Here is a 21,035-nt window from a genome sequence, read left to right as displayed (position 1 = left end):
CTGATGTGCTACTACCAATGTCATCGTTTCAACCACACTAGAATGTCTTGTTGACACCCAGCCAAATGTGTAACCTGTGGTAGGGATGCGCACGAGGGTGATTGTCCACCTCCTCCACGCCGTATCAACTGCAAAGGCGGCCATGCCATCTCCTCTCAGGATTGTCCCATGTATCTTGATGAACAGGCTGTCCCAAAGATCCGGGTAAAGGAAAAAGTGCCTTACCCGGTTGTCCACAAGATATTGGCTAGTCGCAAACCCTGCATTCTCCCATCTGGCACCTATAGTGCTGTTCTTGTTACCTCCATGAGGGACATGAGACCTCAAATTCATCTCTGAGATTGCAGAATCACCCAGTGTCAAAGTAGCATCACCACCTCCCCATCCAGCTGTGCAACTAGCCATCAAACTCTCACCTCAAGTAGTGAAACCACCAGCTACCCAACGTGTAGGCCGAAAAGGACAGGAGGAGTATTCCCGTGAAGACTTCCTACCTCCCTGCAGCCAAACAACACCTGAGTCTTCCTCTGCTAACCGGAAAGGCTCGAAGAAGTCCACTAAAGGCAAATCATCATCTCCTTCGCCGACTTGAAGATCCTCTTTGACGGTGTTGCCACGTGATACCTTAGCCCGGACAGCCTCCGTGTTGCCGGTGTGTACCACCAACCGTTTTTCAGCATTGGACTCCACAAGCCAACAGCATGCGCAAGCCAATGCTACTGTGGATCCCGTGGAGGAGGAGCCTCCTGCTTCTGTGCCCTGTGGTAGCGAGTCTTCACAGGCTATCACTTGGCAACTGCCGAGACGACACACCTTCCTTTTTTCCTCATCGTGACTCTCCTCCAATGGAACTTTCGTGGCCTTCGATCCCACAAAGAGGATTTATAGCTGCTTTTAGCATCGCATCGCCTCCTTGTACCTTGCCTTCAGGAAACGAAATTGCACCCTCACGACCACTTAGAGCTTTTGCATTTCTTCCTGGTTCTGTTTGACCTTCCCCCTGAGGTCGGCATTCCATCTCATGGGGGCATCATGCTGCTGTTAAGGGATGACGTTCATAGTCAACCCATCTCCCTGACTACCCATCTTCAAGCTGTTGCAGTTCACCTTTTCCTTCCCCACCTGACTTTTTCCCTCTGTACCACATATGTCCCTCCGTCATTCGATGTCACCAGGGCAGACTTCCTTCAGTTTATTGGCCAGCTACCTCCTCCATTTTTTCTACTTGGTGACTTTAAAGCACATCATCCCCTTTGGGGTTTTCCCAGGACCTGCCAGAGAGGTGCCCTCTTGGCTGATCTTCTCAACCAACTTAATCTCTTCTGCCTTAACACTGGAGCTCCCACTTTCCTTTCTGACTCCTGGCACACCTATTCCTGTTTGGACCTATCCTTCTGCACTGTCCCCCCTGCGGGTCCGGGGATTAGAATAGGCCTGAGGTATTCCTACCCTCAAGGGGGTAGTTAGCTCCTGCGTCCGGAGACGGACGGTTCCACGACCTCTATTTGCGGTCATTTTGCTTTTTCACTTCTCGTTTCTTCCTTTGGTTGGTTCCTTTCTTTGCTCTTCTCCATCTCACTGTCTTCCTTACTCTTCTCCTTGCCTTCTTCTCCTTGCCTTCTTCTCCTTGCCTTCTTCTCCTTGCCTTCTCTGGTCTCCGCCTCGACATTTGAGACAGTCTGTCCTCTCTCTCCCTCTCTCCCTTCTTTTTCCTCTTCTTCCTTCCTCCCTGTGCGCGCCTGACAGCCGACCCACGCGTTCGCACGCGTAGCCGGTGACGGGGTAACGCGTAATTCCCCGCCCTGGGTAGACAAGTAAGGCGCGCACGTACCCCCTGGTAAAGGCCAGGCCCAGGGAGGGGTGATTGCCTGAGCTGATACCTTCTGAACATGCCGATTGGTCCCTCCGTCTGTTTCTCGGGAGGTGTTACCTGAGGTGTAAACATTCACCTAAGGCGGGAGTGCCCTCTGAGAGGGTCCCCACAAGGAAGGAGCGCGCCATCGGAGACGCTGGCAATCATGGGGGATTCCTCCGCAATGGATTTCTCTCCATCTCTCTCGACTTCTGCCCAAAAACGGAAACTTGACCAGCCACCAGTGACAAAAGTACTACCACCTGCCCCACAGTTCCTCGTCGTTTCTCGGTATGAGGACGGAAAGGATTTTTCCTCTGTCAACCCTTTCGTTATCCAGAAGGGCGTAGATGCCATAGCCGGATCTGTCAAGTCATGTACCAGGTTGTGTAATGGTGCCTTGTTACTAGAAACTGAGAGTGCCTTTCAGGCACAAAAACTGCTTCGGGCCACACTCCTGTACACGTTCCCTGTCCGGGTTGAGGCTCACCGCACTCTGAATTCGTCTCGTGGTGTGGTCTATACTAGATCCCTCGACGGATTGACTGACGAGGAGATTCAGTCTTTCCTCGCTGAGCAGGGCATGACGGCTGTCCATAGGGTCATGAAAAAGGTCAAGAATGACCTTGTACCAACCTGGACACTTTTCTTGACCTTTGACAGTGTTCAGCTGCTGTCGCGCATGAAGGCGGGCTACGAGGTTATTTCTGTTCGCCCCTATGTCCCGACACCTACGCGCTGCTACCAGTGTCAGCGTTTTAATCACACTCGCCAGTCTTGTTCCAATGCGGCTAAATGTGTCACTTGTGGCAGGGATGCCCATGAGGGTGACTGTCCACCTCCGTCTCCTCGTTGTGTGAACTGTCGGGGTGACCATGCAGCGTCCTCCCGCGACTGTCCCATCTACAAGGAAGAACGCTGTATCCAAGAAATTTGGGTCAGAGAGAAAGTGTCCATCTCGGCTGCTTGGAAGCTATTTGCTAGTAGGAAGCCCACGCTGCTCCCAGCGGGAAAGTACAGTACTGTCCTCGCCTCTCCTCGGACTACCAGGGAGGTGGCGACGCAGACATGCGATCTGACATTCGGCACCACGGTCGTCCGTTCGGCCAGTGCTAAGATCGCGCGGTCGACGTCTCCTCTTCCTCCCGTCACCCCTCCAACACATGCACCTTCATCAGCTTCTGCCAAGACGAAGACCCAGAAATCAGATGCACGGGCCTTCAAGAAGGAACCGTCCCGTGCAGACTTCCTACGTACCTCGCACTCCCAGCCGTCGACCAGTACTTCCACTAAAAGACCTTCCAAGAAGGCTCATAGGAAGCACAGTTCTCCTTCTCCTCCACGGCGCATTTCTTCTCCTGCGCCACCCAGTGGTTGCCGCCCCAGGCCGTCGTCCGTTTCGCCTGGCCGCACCGCTGGTAGCCGAACATCTGGCCATCCACCGGCGGAGGAAGCTCCTCCTCCCGGCCATCGTAACGAGATGGCCGATGAACCTATAGAACCAATGGACGATGGCTGTCCGCCTACTGATTGCGGCGGCAGTACTCACTCGAAGCCAGGCCCTCAGCGGCCTTCGAGGTGACCCCTTTTTTCATCTTCCTTTTCTTCTCACGATGGCACTTATTCACTGGAATATTCGCAGCATTCGCTCCAACCGAGAGGACTTGAAGTTGCTGCTCCGCTTGCACCGTCCGCTCGTCGTAGCCCTCCAGGAAACGAAGCTCCGCCCATGCGATCACATTGCCTTGGCACACTACACCTCTGTGCGTTTTGACCTACCCCCTGTGGTAGGTATTCCGGCTCATGGAGGGGTTATGTTGCTGGTCCGGGATGATATTTACTACGATCCCATTACATTGCACACCGGCCTGCAGGCAGTTGCCGTCAGAATTACTCTCCCCACTTTTACATTTTCTATTTGTACCGTTTACACTCCATCGTCGTCTGCCGTTACCAGGGCAGACATGATTCAACTTATTGCTCAGCTACCTGCACCATTTTTGTTAACTGGAGACTTCAATGCCCACCATCCCCTTTGGGGCTCTCCAGCATCCTGCCCGAGGGGCTCACTGTTAGCAGACCTTTTCAACCAGCTCAATCTTGTCTGCCTCAATACTGGCTTTTCTTTCGGACACATCTCACACCTATTCCCATTTAGACCTCTCTATATGTACTACCCAACTTGCACGCCGGTTTGAGTGGTATGCCCTTTCCGATACATATTCGAGCGACCACTTCCCGTGTGTCATCCATCTCCTGCATCATACCCCCTCTCCGTGCTCAGCTAGTTGGAACATCTCCAAAGCCGACTGGGGGCTCTTCTCTTCGAGGGCGAACTTTCAGGATCAAACCTTCACAAGCTGCGATAGTCAGGTCACACACCTCACGGAAGTCATTCTCACTGCTGCTGAATATTCCATCCCTCACACCACTTCTTCTCCACGTCGCGTACCGGTCCCTTGGTGGACCGCAGCATGTAGAGACACTTTACGTGCTCGTCGACCTGCTTTACGCACCTTTAAACGCCACCCTACAGTGGCGCATTGTATCACTTATAAACGATTATGTGTGCAGTGCCGTCGTATTATTAAAGAAAGCAAGAAAGCCAGCTGGGCTGCTTTCACAAGCACCTTCACCAGTTTTACTCCTTCTTCTGTTATCTGGGGTAGCCTGCGCCGGCTATCTGGCACTAAGGTCCACTCACCAGTTTCTGGCTTGACGGTCGCGAATGACGTCCTTGTGGCCCCTCAGGATATCTCCAATGCCTTCGGCCGCTATTTCGCAGAGGTTTCGCGCTCTGCTCATTACCACCCTGGTTTCCTCCCCCGAAAACAGGCAGAGGAGGCTAGGCCACCTAACTTCCGCTCCTCGAATCGTGAAAGTTACAATGCCCCTTTCACCATGCTGGAACTCGAAAATGCACTTGCCCGGTCACGGTCCTCCGCTCCAGGGCCTGATTCTATTCATATTCAGATGCTGAAGAACCTTTCTCCTGCGGGTAAAGGTTTCCTTCTTCGTACTTATAATTGCATCTGGATTGAGGGACATGTTCCCGCATGCTGGCGCGAGTCTATTGTTGTACCGATTCCTAAGCCAGGGAAGGACAAGCATTTGCCTTCCAGTTATCGACCCATCTCGCTTACCAGCTGTGTCTGTAAGGTGATGGAGCGAATGGTTAACTCTCGTTTGGTTTGGCTGCTCGAATCTCGGCGCCTACTTGCCAATGTACAATGTGGATTTCGTAGTCGCCGCTCTGCTGTTGACAATCTGGTTACCTTGTCAACCTTCATTATGAATAACTTCTTGCGGAAGCGCCCGACCGCGGCTGTGTTCTTTGATTTGGAGAAGGCTTACGACACCTGTTGGAGGGCGGGCATTCTCTGCACCATGCATACATGGGGCCTTCGCGGTCGCCTCCCTCTTTTTATTCGTTCCTTTTTAATGGATCGACAGTTCAGGGTATGTGTGGGTTCTGTCCTGTCGGACACCTTTCGCCAGGAGAATGGGGTGCCACAGGGCTCAGTTTTGAGCATCGCTCTCTTCGCCATAGCGATCAATCCAATAATGGATTGCCTCCCAGCTGATGTATCAGGCTCCCTTTTCGTGGACGATTTTACCATCTATTGCAGCGCGTAGCATACATGTTTCCTGGAGCGCTGTCTTCAGCGTTCTCTTGACCATCTTTACTCCTGGAGTGTCGCCAATGGCTTCCATTTTTCTGCCGAGAAGACGGTCTGTATTAACTTCTGGCGCTACAAAGAGTTTCTCCCACCGTCCTTACGACTCGGTCCCGTTGCTCTCCCATTCATGGAGACAACAAAATTTTTAGGTCTTACATTTGACAGGAAACTTAGCTGGTCTCCACATGTGTCATATTTGGCTGCCCGTTGTACCCGTTCATTAAATGTCCTCCGTGTTCTCAGTGGTATGTCGTGGGGAGCGGATCGAACCGTCCTACTTCGCCTATATCGGTCGATCATCCGCTCAAAGCTGGATTATGGGAGCTTCGTATACTCCTCTGCACGGCCGTCCATCTTACGCCGCCTCAACTCCATACAACATCGCGGTTTACGTCTTGTGATCGGAGCATTTTATACTAGTCCCGTCGAGAGTCTTCATGCTGAAGCCGGTGAATTGCCACTGCCCTACCGGCGTGATATACTGCTTTGTCGCTATGCCTGTCTGCTACTGTCAATGCCCGACCACCCGTCTTATCGTTCCTTTTTTGACGACTCCCCCGATCGTCAATATGGATTGTATGTCTCTGCCCTGCTACCCCCAGGAGTTCGCTTTCGTCGCCTCCTTCTACACCTTGATTTTTCACTCCCTGCAACCCTTAGAGTGGGCGAGAGCCATACGCCACCTTGGCTCCAGGCTCAGGTTCGCGTTCACCTTGACCTCAGCTCGCTCCCAAAGGAGGTTACCCCCGGTTCGGTATACCGCTCCCGTTTTGTTGAACTTCATTCGAAGTTCATTAATATGACCTTCATTTATACAGATGGCTCTAAGACCAATGGCGGGGTCGGTTGTTCTTTTATTGTCGGGGCACAACGTTTCAAATACCGGCTCCATGGCCATAGTTCTGTCTTCACAGCTGAGCTCTTTGCCCTCTACCAGGCTGTTCTTTACATCTGCGGCCACCGACATTCTGCTTATGTCATCTGCTCTGATTCCCTGAGCGCCATCCAGAGCCTCAGTGATCCATATCCAGTTCACCCTTTCGTGCACTGGATCCAACGCTCTCTTCAGCAGCTGGCGGACAACGGTTCTCCGGTTAGCTTTATGTGGGTTCCTGGCCATGTCGGTATCCCTGGGAACGAAGCTGCAGTTGCCGCGGCCAAGGCTGCTATCCTCCAGCCTCGGACAGCTTTTTGTTGTGTCCCTTCATCAGATTGTAGCAGGGTCATTTGTCGGCGCATTTTATCGCTGTGGCATGCCGATTGGGCTGCACTTACGGACAACAAGCTTCGGGCCTTGAAACCTCTTCCCGCGGCTTGGACGTCCTCCTCACGCCGCTCTCGGCGGGAGGAGGTAGTTTTGGCCCGGTTACGAATTGGACACTGCCGGTTCAACCATCGCCATCTGCTGACAGCTGCGCCGGCGCCGTTCTGCCCATGTGGGCCCTTGCTGACTGTCCGCCACATTTTAATGTCCTGTCCGGATTTTACTACACTGCGTCTTGATCTTGGCCTGCCATGTACTCTCGATGCCATTTTAGCAGATGACCCAGGAGCAGCTGCTCGCATTCTTCGTTTTATCAAATTGACCAACCTGTCTAAGGACATTTAATTATGCTGTTTTTTTTAATCCTATGCCTGTCGATCTTTTATCGTGTTTTCCCTTTTAGTTGCTGTTTTAAACTTGTGCCTCGCAGTGCATTCCTAATGTAGTCTGGGCGCTAATGACCGTTGAAGTTGTGCGCCCTAAAAAAAAAAACTTCTGCACTGCCCAGCTTGCCTATTGTCTTCAGTGGACTGTTCTCTTTGACACCTACTCGAGCGACCGTTTCCCGTGTACTATCCGTTTGCTGACTCTGACCCCACATGCATGCACACCCAAATGGCAGCTTACTAAGGCTGAGTGGCAGCTTTACTCCTCCCTGGCGACCTTCAAAGAACAAGATTTCCCCAGTTGTGATAACCAGGTGGAATATTTCACAAACGTTATCCTTACTGCCGCAGAATGTTCCATTCCTCACACTTCCTCTTTACCATGTCGTGTCCCTGTCAGTCGGTGGACTGAGGCATGCCACGGCGCAATTTGTGCATGGAGAGGTGCTCCCCATGTTTTTAACTGTCATCCTACGATGGCAAACTGCATTCATTATAAAAAGATGTGTGCAAAGTGTCGTTGAGTTCTTCGAGATAGCAAAAGAGCTAGCTGGATTTCATTCACTAGTTCTTTTAACAGTTCCACCCTTTGCTCTGTCGTGTGGGCCAACCCCTGATGACTCTCTGGAACCAAGATCCATTCCCCAATTTCTGGCCTGACAGTAGCAGATGATGTCATTGTGGATCCTGTTGCTATCTCCAACACCTAGGGCCGCCATTTTACAGACATTTTGAGCTCTTCCCACTATCACTCTGGACCTTCTTCATCAGAAACGAGTGGAGGAGGCTCAGGCGATACCCTTCTCTTCTCCGAATCGTGGTGCTATAATGCCACCTTTACTATGAGCAAGCTAGATCATTTTCTCAGTTCATCCCGATCCTCTGCCCCAGGACCAGAAGCTGTCCACATTCAGATCTTGCAGCACCTTTCTCTTGCAAGCAAGCACTTTCCGCATCTGGGCAGAGGCACATTTCCCAGACGTTGGCATGAAGCCACTGTCATACCCGTACCTAAGCCCGGTAAGGACAAAAACCTACCTTATAGCTACCGCCACACCTCTCACCAGATGCGTTTGCAAGGTGGTGGAACTTATGATTCATGCCCATCTGGCATAGTGACTCGAGTCTTGCAATTTACTGACAAATGTACGGTGTGGATTTCGAGTGCAGCATTCTGCAGTTGACCATCTCATTATTACTTTGTCCACCCTAGTCAGAAATGGTTTTCTGCGGAAATCCTAGACTGTGGCCATGTTTTTCGATTTGGAGAAGGCTTACGACACCTGTTGGAGAAGGCTTACGACACCTGTTGGAGAACTGGTATCCTCTGTACTCTTTACACGTGGGGTTTCTGTGGGTGCCAGCCAGCCTTTTTTTTTTTTTTTTTTTTTTTTTTTGCAAGACCGAGTTTTCAAGTTGGATGTGGGTTCTGCCTTCTCGGACACCTTTATCCAAGAAAATGGTGTGCCTCAGGATTCTGCCGTGATCGTTGTCCTCTTTGCTATCGCCATTAACACTATAAAGGCCTGTCTCCCACTGGGCAACTCCGGTTCCCTTTTTGTTGATGATTTTGCCATGTATTGCAGTTCCCCATGGACCAGTCTCACTCAGCGACGTCTCCAGCTATGTCTTGATTGTCTTTACTCCTGGAGCATCGATAGTGGCTTTCACTTTTCTACTGTCAAAACCGTCTGTATGAATTTCTGGCGGTGCAGTTGGTTGCTCCCACCTCCCACCATCTTTACATCTTGGGCCTGTTACCCTTCCGTTTATTGAAACTACGAAATTCCTGGGACTCATGCTCGATAGGAAACACTCTTGGTCCTCCCCACACACTATTGCTCCCATTCAGTGTGCCCCTCTTTGGCGAGTTCGTGCTTAGCTACTGTGAGGCTCCAGCCTTTGCAGCACCTCTTCCCTTTCTGTGCTGGATGTCTATCCTTCTGTCATTATTTTTCCCCTCCCTTGGGGAATATTTGTGGGATATTTTTGGGAATGTTTTCTGAGTTGTTAATAGCTTGACATCAGAACTGCCCCTCATCTGTTTCTCATTTCTTTCTTCGTTCTGTATCTATGATCCTTCCTCTGTGTTTCTTCTGCCTCCCTGTGCACTCCTGAAGGCCGGCACGTGCATTTGACACATAACAGGTGGCTGGGTAACGCATAATTCCCAGCCCAGGGTCGATAAGCAGGGTTCGTACATAACCCTGGTAGAGGCCAGGTCCAGGAAGGGGAGGCCAGGTCCAGGAAGGGGTGATTGCCTGAGCTGTTACCGTCCCAAATTGCTAACTGGTTCCTCTGTCAGGAGTTTGGAAGGTGTTACCTGAGATGTGAACAATCACCTAAGTTGGTTGAGCCCAAGAAGGGCCTCCCATTGGAAGGAGCATGCCATCAGAGGCACTGGCAATCGGGAGGATTTTCTCGCAATGAGCCAATCATCATCTCAGTTTGTGTTTACTAAATATAAACGGAATTTAAAAGAGCTTTGGAGGACTTACGGTCAAATAAGGCAGAAGGGATAGATAACATTCCATCAGAATTTCTAAAATCATTGGGGGAAGTGGCAACAAAACGACTATTCACGTTGGTGTGTAGAATATATGAGTCTGGCGACATACCATCTGACTTTTGGAAAAGCATCATCCACACAATTCCGAAGACGGCAAGAGCTGACAAGTGCGAGAATTATCGCACAATCAGCTTAACAGCTCATGCATCGAAGCTGCTTACAAGAATAATATACAGAAGAATGGAAAAGAAAATTGAGAATACGCTAGGTGACGATCAGTTTGGCTTTAGGAAAAGTAAAGGGACGAGAGAGGCAATTCTGACGTTACGGCTAATAATGGAAGCAAGGCTAAAGAAAAATCAAGACACTTTCATAGGATTTGTCGACCTGGAAAAAGCGTTCGACAATATAAAATGGTTCAAGCTGTTAGAGATTCTGAAAAAAGTAGGGGTAAGCTATAGGGAGAGACGGGTCATATACAATATGTACAACAACCAAGAGGGAATAATAAGAGTGGACGATCAAGAACGAAGTGCTCGTATTAAGAAGGGTGTAAGACAAGGCTGTAGCCTTTCGCCCCTACTCTTCAATCTGTACATCGAGGAAGCAATGATGGAAATAAAAGAAAGGTTCAGGAGTGGAATTAAAATACAAGGTGAAAGGATATCAATGATATGATTGGCTGATGACATTGCTATCCTGAGTGAAAGTGAAGAAGAATTAAATGATCTGCTGAACGGAATGAACAGTCTAATGAGTACACAGAATGGTTTGAGAGTAAATCGGAGAAAGACGAAGGTAAAGAGAAGCAGTAGAAATGAAAACAGCGAGAAACTTAACATCAGGATTGACGGTCACGAAGTCAATGAAGTTAAGGAATTCTGCTACCTAGGCAGTAAAATAACCAATGACGGACGGAGCAAGGAGGACATAAAAAGCAGACTCGCTGTGGCAAAAAAGCCATTTCTGGCCAAGAGAAGTCTACTAATATCAAATACCGGCCTTAATTTGAGGAAGAAATTTCTGAGGATGTACGTCTGGAGTACAGCATTGTATGGTAGTGAAACATGGACTGTGGGAAAACCGGAAGAGAAGAGAATCGAAGCATTTGAGATGTGGTGCTATAGACAAATGTTGAAAATTAGGTGGACTGATAAGGTAAGGAATGAGGAGGTTCTACGCAGAATCGGAGAGGAAAGGAACATGTGGAAAACACTGATAAGGAGAAGGGACAGGATGATAGGACATCTGCTAAGACATGAGGGAATGACTTCCGTGGTACTAGAGGGAGCTGTAGAGGGCAAAAACTGTAGAGGAAGACAGAGATTGGAATACGTCAAGCAAATAATTGAGGACGTAGGTTGCAAGTGCTACTCTGAGATGAAGAGGTTAGCACAGGAAAGGAATTCGTGGCGGGCCACATCAAACCAGTCAGTAGACTGATGACCAAAAAAAAAAAAAAAAAACACAAAACGGAATGAGGCTAAAGATTCAAAGAATCTCCCAGTTGCACCTTGGTTCCTCATGTTATCACGTACGGAAGGAGGTCAGTGCTTTGTTACAATCCATATGCTTATTACTCAGATAAGTGTTGATGCAATAGCAAGCTGTGTGAAATCCTGCTCTCTTTTACATAATGGAACTGCTTTTGGAGACCAGTTGTGATTTTCAAGTCCAACAACTGCTTGTAGCTTCACTACTCTATGGCTAACCTGTTCGTGTTGAGGCTCATCGAAAACTGAATTCTTCACGTGGTGGTATTTACACTTGGCTGCTCAGTGGTCTGACCGAGGGAGAAATCCAAACTCACCTCTCTGATCAGGGCATCATTGCAGTCCATTGGGTAATGAAAAAGGTTGATACAACCTTAGAGCCTACACACACTCTCTCACATTTGGTAGAGTAGCGTTTCCATCAAAGATCAAAGTAGGCTATGAAGTCATCACGGTACAACAGAACATTCCAAACCCGATTTGTTGCTATAGGTGCCAACATTACAACACCACTCACATGTCGTGCAAAACTCAACCATATATGTTATTGTGGTAAGGATGCTCATGAGGATGATAGCCTGCCTCCATGTCCCTGCTGTATCAGTTACAGTGGCATCCATGCAGCCTCATCCCGAGAATGTCTCATTTATCTCAATGAGCAGGCCGTCCAGGAGATAGGGGTGAAGGAAAGAGTAACTTACCCTGTCACTCGCAAGCTGTTGGCTAGTCGAAAGCCCTGCTTTTTACCATCTGGAACTTATACTACCATTCATGCTATGCATCACTTCAGGAAGGAGATAGCCACACAGACTTGCGACCTCAAATACAGCATTGCAGTTGTGAAATCGCCCAGTATCATGGTAATATCCCTGTATCCTTCTCCTCCAGCTGCGCAGCAAGCCACCAGACCTTCGGTCCCAGCGGTGAAATCGTTTGCTTTACAACTGGCAGGCTGGAAAGGACAAAAAGAACACTCCCGCGAAGACTTCTTATGTCCCTCCACCCAACAACCATTTGCATCTTCAACTGCCAACCACAAAGGCTCTAAGAAATCAAAGACAGACTGACTTCTTCCCTGTCTCGGAGGTCCTCTTCAGGCGTGCTTCCACGTGATACTGTCACCTGGCCAACCTCCATTTCACTGGTGTGAATCGCCTACCATTCTTCTGCCATGGAATCTGCAGGCTGATCCAGTGAGAATGCTAAAGCCTCTGTAGATCTCATGGAACAGGTCCTCCAGCCTCTTCATGCTGTAGCAGTGAGTCTGCAAAGGCTGACACTCGGCAGCTGCCAAGGTGACAACCCTTCATTTGTTCCCTCTTCCCCTTATCCCGTCATGGCTCTCCTCTGTTGGAAAGTTTGCAGCATTAGATCCAACAAGGAGGAATTACGGCTGCTCTTGGAATCACAGAGTCTGCTTGTTTTCTGTCTCCAAGAAACAAAATGTGTCCTTGCAACTGCTGTGACCTCTCATATTTCCATCCGGTCTATTTCAACCTTCCCTCCCCTGAAGACAGCATTCCATACTGTGGGGGAGTCATGCAGCTCGTGTGGAATGATGTTCATAGCCAAACCATCTCGTTAAACACTTGACTGCAAGCTGCTGCAGTCCACATTATCCTTCCTCGCTTCACGTTTTCTCTTTGCAACATCTGTGTCCCTCCGTCATTTGCTGTCACCAGAGCAGACTTCCTCCAGCTTATTGGTCAACTCCCTCACCCCTTTTTTCTGCTTAGCGACTTAAAAGCACACTATCATTTTTGGGGCTCTTCCAGAACCTGTCAGAGGTGCCCTCTTGCTGACCTTCTCAATCAACTCAACGTCATTTGCATTAACACTGGAACACCTGCATTCCTTGCAGACTCCATACACATTTACTCCCATTTGGGCCTTTCTTTCGGCACTGCCCAGCTTGCTTGTCATCTTGAGTGATCTATTCTCACTGACAAGTACTCGAGCGACTGTTTCCCGTGTGCTATCCATTTGCTGACCCCTATCCCATCTACGGTGAACCCAGTTGGCAGCTTTCTAAGGCTGACTAGCGGCTTTACTCCTCTCTGGTGACCTTCAATAAACAAAATTTCCCCAGTGGTGATGACCAGGTAGAATACCTTACAAATTTTATCCTTGCCACCACAGAATATTTTATACCTTGCACTTAATCTTTGCCACACCATGTTCCAGTCCCCTGGTGGACTGATGCGTGCAACAATGCGATTTGCATGTGGAGACATGTTCTCAGGGTTTTTAACTGTCATCCTTAGATGGCGAGCTGTATTTGTTATAAACAGTTGCGTTCACAGTGTCATCATATTCTTCAAGATAACAAAAAAAGCTAGCTGGATTTCATTTACTAGTTCTTTTAAGATTACCACTTGAAGCCAAGGTGGTGAAGGGTTCACACCCGTCGGGTATGTGGCAGATAGCGTGAAGTTAAGCTGCTGGAGAAATAGCCAAAAGTGAACTCCAGGAGGTAACAGAGAAGAATGATGTGCCCCATGCTGGCAGTCAAGGATGTCGCTCCCTCTTCCATTATGTGGGGCAATTTCTGATGGCTTTCTGGAACCAATGTCCATTTCCCAATATCTGGCCTGGCCCTAGCAAATGATGTCATTGTGGACCCTGCTGTTATCTCAAACACCTTTGGCTGCTGTTTTGTGGAGATTTCGAATTCCACCCACTATCACCCCACCTTTCTCCATTGGAATCAAATGGAGGAGGCTCAAGTGGTATCCTTCTCCTTTCAGGATTGTGAATGCTGCAATGCTGCCTTTACTATGAGGGAGCTAGATCATGCTCTCACTTCATCCTGATCTTCCACCCCAGGGCCGGATGATGTTCACATTTGGATTTTGCAGCACCTTTCTCTTGCGGACAAGCACTGTCTCCTTTGCATGTACAATTGCATTTGGGCAGATGACACATTTCCCAGATGCTGTTGTGAAGCCCCTGTCATACCCATACCTAAACCTAGTAAGACAAACTTCCAGCTGCTGCCCCATTTCTCTCACCAGCTATGTTTGCAAGGTGATGGAACATATGATGTATGGCCTATTGGTATGGTGGCTTGAATTTCGCGATCCACTAACCACTGCACAATGTGGATTTTGAGCACACCGTTTTGCAGTTGGCCATCTTGTCACTTTCTCAACCCAAGTTATGAATGTTTTTCTGCGGAAATACCAGACTGTGACTATGTTTTTCGATTTGGAGGAAGCCTACAATACCTGTTGGAGGACTGGTACCCTCGGTACACATGGGGTATCTGAGGCTGCCTGCCCCGTTTCCTTCAGGAATTTTTAAAAGACCGTGTTTTAAAGGTACATGTGGGTTTGGCCTTGTTGGACACCTTTATCCAGGAAAACATTGTGTGCCAGAGCTCTGTCCTGAGTGTTGTCCTCTTTGCTATAACCATTAGCCGTATTATGGCCTGTCTCCCACCACCCATCTCCAGCTCCCTTTTCATCAATGACATTGTAATCTATTGCAGGTCTCTTGGGCTTGTCTCGTTGAACAGCCTCTTCAGCAATGTCTCGGTTGTCTTTACTTGGGGAGTGGCTTTTGCTTTTCCACTTGCAAAACCATTTGTCTGAATTTCTGGCAGTGCATTTTCTTTTGTCCATTGTCTTTACATCTTGGGGCTGTTGCTGTTCCATTCCCTGAAATTACAAAATTCCCGGGGCTCATGCTTGATAGAAAACTTTCTTGGTTCTTCCACATGTATTACCTGGCTGCCCATTGTACATGGTCCCTCAATGTCCGACATGCCCTAAGTGGTTCAAAAATGGTTCAAATGGCTCTGAGCACTATGGGACTCAACTGCTGAGGTCATTAGTCCCCTAGAACTTAGAACTAGTTAAACCTAACTAACCTAAGGACATCACACACATCCATGCCCGAGGCAGGATTCGAACCTGCGACCGTAGCGGTCTTGCGGTTCCAGACTGCAGCGCCTTTAACCGCACGGCCACTTCGGCCGGCCCCTAAGTGGTACAGGTACTTCCTGGGGAGTGGATTGGACCACCCTTCTCCTTTTGTGCATATCCCTTGTCCATTCAAAACTAGGCTATGGATATTTCGTTTATACATCTGTGCTTCCATCCTTCTTATGCTAACTCATTACAGTCCACCATTGTGGAATCTGTTGGCCACTGGCTCCTTTTACACTAGCCCAATTGAGTCTCTATACATAAGATGTCAAACTATGGCTACCATACCGGTGTGATGTTCTCCTCAGCTGATATGCACGTCATTTGTCTGCCATGCCATGTCACACATCCTATACCCTTCTTCCTCAATGACTTCCTTGACTGCCAGGATGGGGCGCATCCTTCTTCTCTGTAACCTCCTGGACTTCACTTTCAGCTATTTCTCCAGCAACTTAACATCATGTTACCTGCCATGTTCCTGATGGGTGTGAACCTTTCAACACCTTGGCTTTGTGTGGTGACCTGTGTTCATCTTGGTTTTCATTTGCCTCCCAAGGGCACAGCTCCAGCTTCAATCTATCACTGTCAGTTTCTCGACCTTCTCACTTGGTGATAGTACCTTTGTGTACACTGGTGGCTCTAAGGCAGACGTAGTGTCAGGTGTCCCTTCGTCATTGCACTGATGATTTTTGGTATTGGCTTGCAGAACACAGTTCAATATTTACAACAGAGTTTTTTGCCCTCTGTCAGGTCACACAGTACATAAAGCAACACAGGTTTTTTAATTGTCATATGCTCCAGTTCTCTTTGTGCCCTTCAGATCCTCGTATGTGCTGTACACAGTCAGTCCCTTAGTGCAAAAGGTGATGTTTATGTGGGTTCCTGGTCATGTTGGTCTGACGGGAGATGGGGCTACTGATGCTGCTGCCAAGGCTGCAGTCCTGCTACCTCAGCCTGCCAGCTTTTTAGTTCCTTCTTCTTATCTCTGTGTTGCTGTCTGTTGGCAGCTGTTGTCGCATTGGCATCACCACAGGTCTTCTCTTCAAAGGAACAAGTTTTGAGGAATTAAACCTCTCCCAACGACTTGGCCGACCTCCTCTCGGCCCCCAATGACCCCTCTTGTTTTTGCACCCTTAAAAGAGAGAGAAAGAAAAAACCAAGACACACACTATGGAATAGTTGAGAATCAACTCCTTGTCAGCATAATGCAAACCGTACCAGAAGATACCAAATGAACCAAAGTGGTGATGAAGTCTTGTACATGAGCTTAGTCCTCTATGTAAATTAAAGTACTTCCTGTTGGTTTTGACTTCAATGGGATAGTGTGGTGAGAGTGCACCAGTAACCCAGCAATCAGTTTGGCACAGAAGTCTTCTGGAATTAGATGATAGACAAATTTTAATTTTAAAATTCTTACAGCTATTGAGTGCACCTGGGACTCATAGGTGCACAATTGCTGCAGCAGTCAGCCATGTCAGGTGCATGTCAGTCACATGACACACTTCTGCTGTTGTGGTAGTCCACTGTAATCAAAATATTGATATGGAAAGAGACATTAAGAAAATAAAGAATATGAGTGTGTTGTTGTTGCGGAGCTTTCTGAAGGCCACTCATATATTCTTTATTTATTAAGGGGTAGAGGCTGGTCTATTACAGTGTGAACTTGTGTATGTGGTGTAACTACCTGTGACAGTAAAAGCAGTGATTATAACTCTCACTGACCGAAATGCAACTCATATGGATTATGGATTCATAGTGGAAAAAGTCACAAATGCAGCCAGGGTCCAGAAATAGTTCTTAGTATCAAAGGTGTGGTGAAGCAAGTTTGATCATATAGATTTTGTGGCCATCCCCTTATATAATTGATGTGATTTTTTTCTCAGGAGGTGATTTTAACAAACACTATAGGGATAATGAGAGCCTCCAAAATGCTTTATGGACTGACTGAGTTTTCAGATACATTTGTAGTGTGAGGAGGGGTTACTTGAACAGGTAATGAGATAAAAGTCAATGTATTGCTGTTAAGGGCATTATGTAGAGGAATACATTAAAGTGTTTGAGAGATACCATATGTTCATTTTCTGTTTTACAATCTACATAGAAGGCACAGTCAAATGAAAACAAGGGGTGGAAAAAAGTAAGTAGACTGTTTATTATTCCAAAAGTAACTTCCATAACTGTTAGTACATTTATCCCACTGTCAGGCAAGACGGTCAGTGCTTAACAAAATATGTTACAGTTGCATACGGAACCATGATTGTACTCAAACATGCACCTCTTCGATCGAAGCAAACAATGGCCATAAATTTCTTTCTTCAGGGCTCCAAAAATATGGAAATTGCATGGGGAGAGATTAGGACTGTATGAAGGATGTGGCAGGACTTCCCAGTGAAACTTTTGCAGTGTAATCGAAACAACATTGGTAATGTGTGGGTGAGCATTATTGTGCAACAGAATGATGCCATCCGTCAACAATCCTGTGCATTTGGACATGATGGCATGCTTCAATTTTTGCCAAGTGTCCACATACATTGCGTGTTAATTATGACGTCATGTTCCAGAAAATCAATGAGCAGCAGGCCCTTGCAGTCAAAGAAAATGGTCATCTTGACTTTCTCAGAGCTGGCATTCATTCATGGCTTTGTATTTTTTCAGATAGTGTGAATCCATATGTTTCCATTTGCCCTAACACTTGCTCTCTGGCTCAAAATGAAGACGTGACAACATCATGTTTCATCTGCCACTACAATATGGGACAGGAAACACTATTCTTCATTGCGGTGTTGATGTTCTTTTCAACTTCTGCTCCTCTGTCAGGCTGTGGGGGAATGCATTGTGGACAGATTCTCTGGAACTGGAGATGCTCTGTCATGATGGCGTGACTGATGCCCAACATGAGCGAAATGTCTTCCACCATCCGTTGTTGTTCATTTCTGACAGCTGCTGCATCCACTGCAGCAGTGACATAAGTGGGTAATGACACAAGGATCCTAACCTGGCCAACTGTTGCCTTTCAGTGACACCAGTGCCACACGCATGTGGCGTGCTGTGGTCTGTTTGCAGCATGACATTCTCATGGATTTCATTTCTTGACACTCATTTCAATGTTAGAAATGACACTATGCCATGCTGTTCCTCTTTCCCAGCCTCCACAGTGAAGTTGGACACACAGTTGACATGCTGCCCTCACTTTGAGCAAGTCTAACAGACAAATGGTGTAGTGGTGAACATTCAGTGTTTTTTCTTGAACAGGCATTGCTACACACAGACCTAACTGCATTGCCAATGTACATGCCATGCTCATTGTATTATCTATCTCATCTTCATTTGACTACCTCATATAGAGGGTGTCCCACTTATCTTGACCACCCTAAATAACTGTTTGTCCAGATGGAAATTACAAAACGTTTCAAGCAAATATTCTTTAGCCGTCAGGGGGACATCAATCAGCATGATTGCCTTCATTGTAACTTTTGTTTTTTACAAAGATATGAACAGCGGTATGACTTTTTTAAAATCGCACCCTGTATTTTATACCCCATAATTCATTTCCTCTCCTAAAGATTTATTCAAAAGTGTATCACTGTGCACCATTCACTGAAACACAACATTATTAATAACACAACAGTGGCGTTGATGCTCCCAGTGCTTAGTGCAGGTACCTGGGGTAATGGAACACGTCCATGTGCTGACGTTGACAGAAGACAAATGTAAACATAAGTAGAATGCACACCTGTCATTCCGTCAACCATCGTCAGTTGAAGAGTTGTGTGAGTAGAATGTACGCCAACAGAGAGAAGGTAGAAATGCTACTCATCTATGGGGAATGTAACTTAGCAGAAAAGTAATTGCAATACTGTTTTCTTATGTATGGGTTCATTTAGTACAGTAGTTTAGTCCTTTTAAATACTGTTATGTAGAGTAGGCATACAGTAAAGGGTGTCCTTCCTACAAACTGCATTTCCAGAATCGTGTACAGTTCTGTCAGTGGGCACAGCAGAAAATCCTCACCAACCCAAAGCCCTTCTCCAATGTTCTATTTACCAATGAATGTTCATTCTCAAACAAAGGACAGGTAAATACAAGGAACATGCATTATTGGTCCAGTGACAACCCACAATGTCTTAGACAGGTGGAACATCAATGTCTGGTGTGGAATGCTTGGCACTACAATTATTGGCCCTTATTTCATCAATAATAATTCAAACGGCACAGCGTATGCCAACTTACTCGGACGAATTCTTTCTCCTGTTCTGGATGAAGTGCCGCTAAGAATCAGAATGCTTATGTAGTATCAACATGATGGATGTCCAGCACATAATGCGTTCCGTGCACATCGCGTTCTGAACCGAAGGTATCCTGCCAGGTGGATTGGTCAAGGAGGAACAGTTACTTGGCCTGCTAGGTCTTCTGATTTGAATCCTCTGGACTTTTTTCTTTGGGGATAAATTAAAAACGTAGTCTGTCACGATATTTCAACAACTCCAGAGGACATGCAGGTATGTATCATTCTTGTTTGTAATTGTCTTCAGCAGGCAACACTGGAAGCAGTAAATAATTCTTTCATTCAACGAGGGCACCAGTATATCGGTGTCCAGGGTCACCACTTTGAGCACCTTTGAATGTTCTACTCCTAGTCAATGGTACAGGAGAGTCAAAGTCAAAAAAATGGTTCAAATGGCTCTGAGCACTATGATACTTAACTGCTGTGGTCATAAGTCCCCTAGAACTTAGAACTACTTAAACCTAACTAACCTAAGGACATCACACACATCCATGCCCGAGGCAGGATTCGAACCTGCGACCGCAGCGGTTGCGCGGTTCCAGACTGTAGTGCCTAGAACCACTCGGCCACTCCGGCCGGCAGTCAAAGTCAGTTTTGTGTTATGTTTTTACTTGGTTTTCATTTGTTTTCTGACAACTCCAGCACGTGGATGAGTTGTGATCCCAGGCTCAAAGTGAGTGTTGTGTTATGGAATTAATTGTGTTTCAGTGAATGGTACACTGTGATACATTTTTGAATATGTCCTTAGGAGAGGAAATGAAATACCGAATAAAAACTACAGGGTGCCATTTAAAAGAGTCATACCACTGTTCATGTCTTTGTAAAAAACAAAGCTACAACAAAGGCAATCATGCTGATTGATGTCCCCCTGACGGCAAAAGAACATTTGCTTGAAACATTTTGTAATTTGCATCTGGACAAACAGTTATTTAGGGTGGTCAAGATAAATGGGACACCCTGTATATATATGTGTGTGATGAAATGCCCATAATTTCCAAATGCTCTGTGTTGATCCTTTGAAGATGCCGTGAAATAATATAAACAGTGCACTGATGTGTTTTGAGTAAACGTTTATTGATTGAGGTATATATTTCCTAAATTGAAAAAATAGTAATAAAGGTTGCTTGCTTTCATTCTGTTAGTATTACTGTATTTTCTTTAGAAGATTTGGCACCAGAAACAGTTTGTTAGTTATTGGCAAATTTTTGTGTAGTTATTAACTCCAAAATTCTTGTTCTGGTAGTTCTGTCTGTATGCCACATGTAATTATATAAATAACTATGTCTGCATAAACATGCAGCTTCACTGTTAAGTTATAGACTTGTACAAGAATATGTGACTCAATATCTTTTACATTTGAATACAGTTAAGTTTTGAAAGTTTTTGTACTATGGACTATGAATGAGTTGTATGTGACCTGCTTAAAAGCATAAACATAATTACATGTGGGGCTTACTTGCATCTAAATTTTAGTTATATACTAGCCATGACACTTGCTACTGTAGCTGTCCAGGAGGGAGGAGGGAGTTGTGCTGCAGCAGGCCAATTAAATAAACTTGTAGTTCAGCATGTTGCATAATGCAAATGTCCTTTCAAAGTTCTCATGTTTGAATTCTTTTAAATGGTCAAGAACTACA

The 21,035-nt window shown here is 46.8% G+C and overlaps 1 protein-coding gene across 2 annotated transcripts in view; it reads left to right on the top strand.

The window, feature by feature from the left end:
• The window catches only part of LOC126481342 (claspin), a 188,026-nt gene that overhangs the window by 16,522 nt on the left and 150,469 nt on the right, over positions 1-21,035 (top strand). The gene's annotated exons all lie outside the window — the stretch shown is intronic.

The sequence above is a fragment of the Schistocerca serialis genome, chromosome 5, assembly GCF_023864345.2.
Source record: "Schistocerca serialis cubense isolate TAMUIC-IGC-003099 chromosome 5, iqSchSeri2.2, whole genome shotgun sequence".
In the NCBI taxonomy this organism is placed as follows: Eukaryota; Metazoa; Arthropoda; class Insecta; order Orthoptera; family Acrididae; genus Schistocerca; species Schistocerca serialis.
The sequence above is the reverse complement of the archived record's forward strand: the minus strand, read 5'-3'. Positions and strand labels throughout refer to the sequence as shown.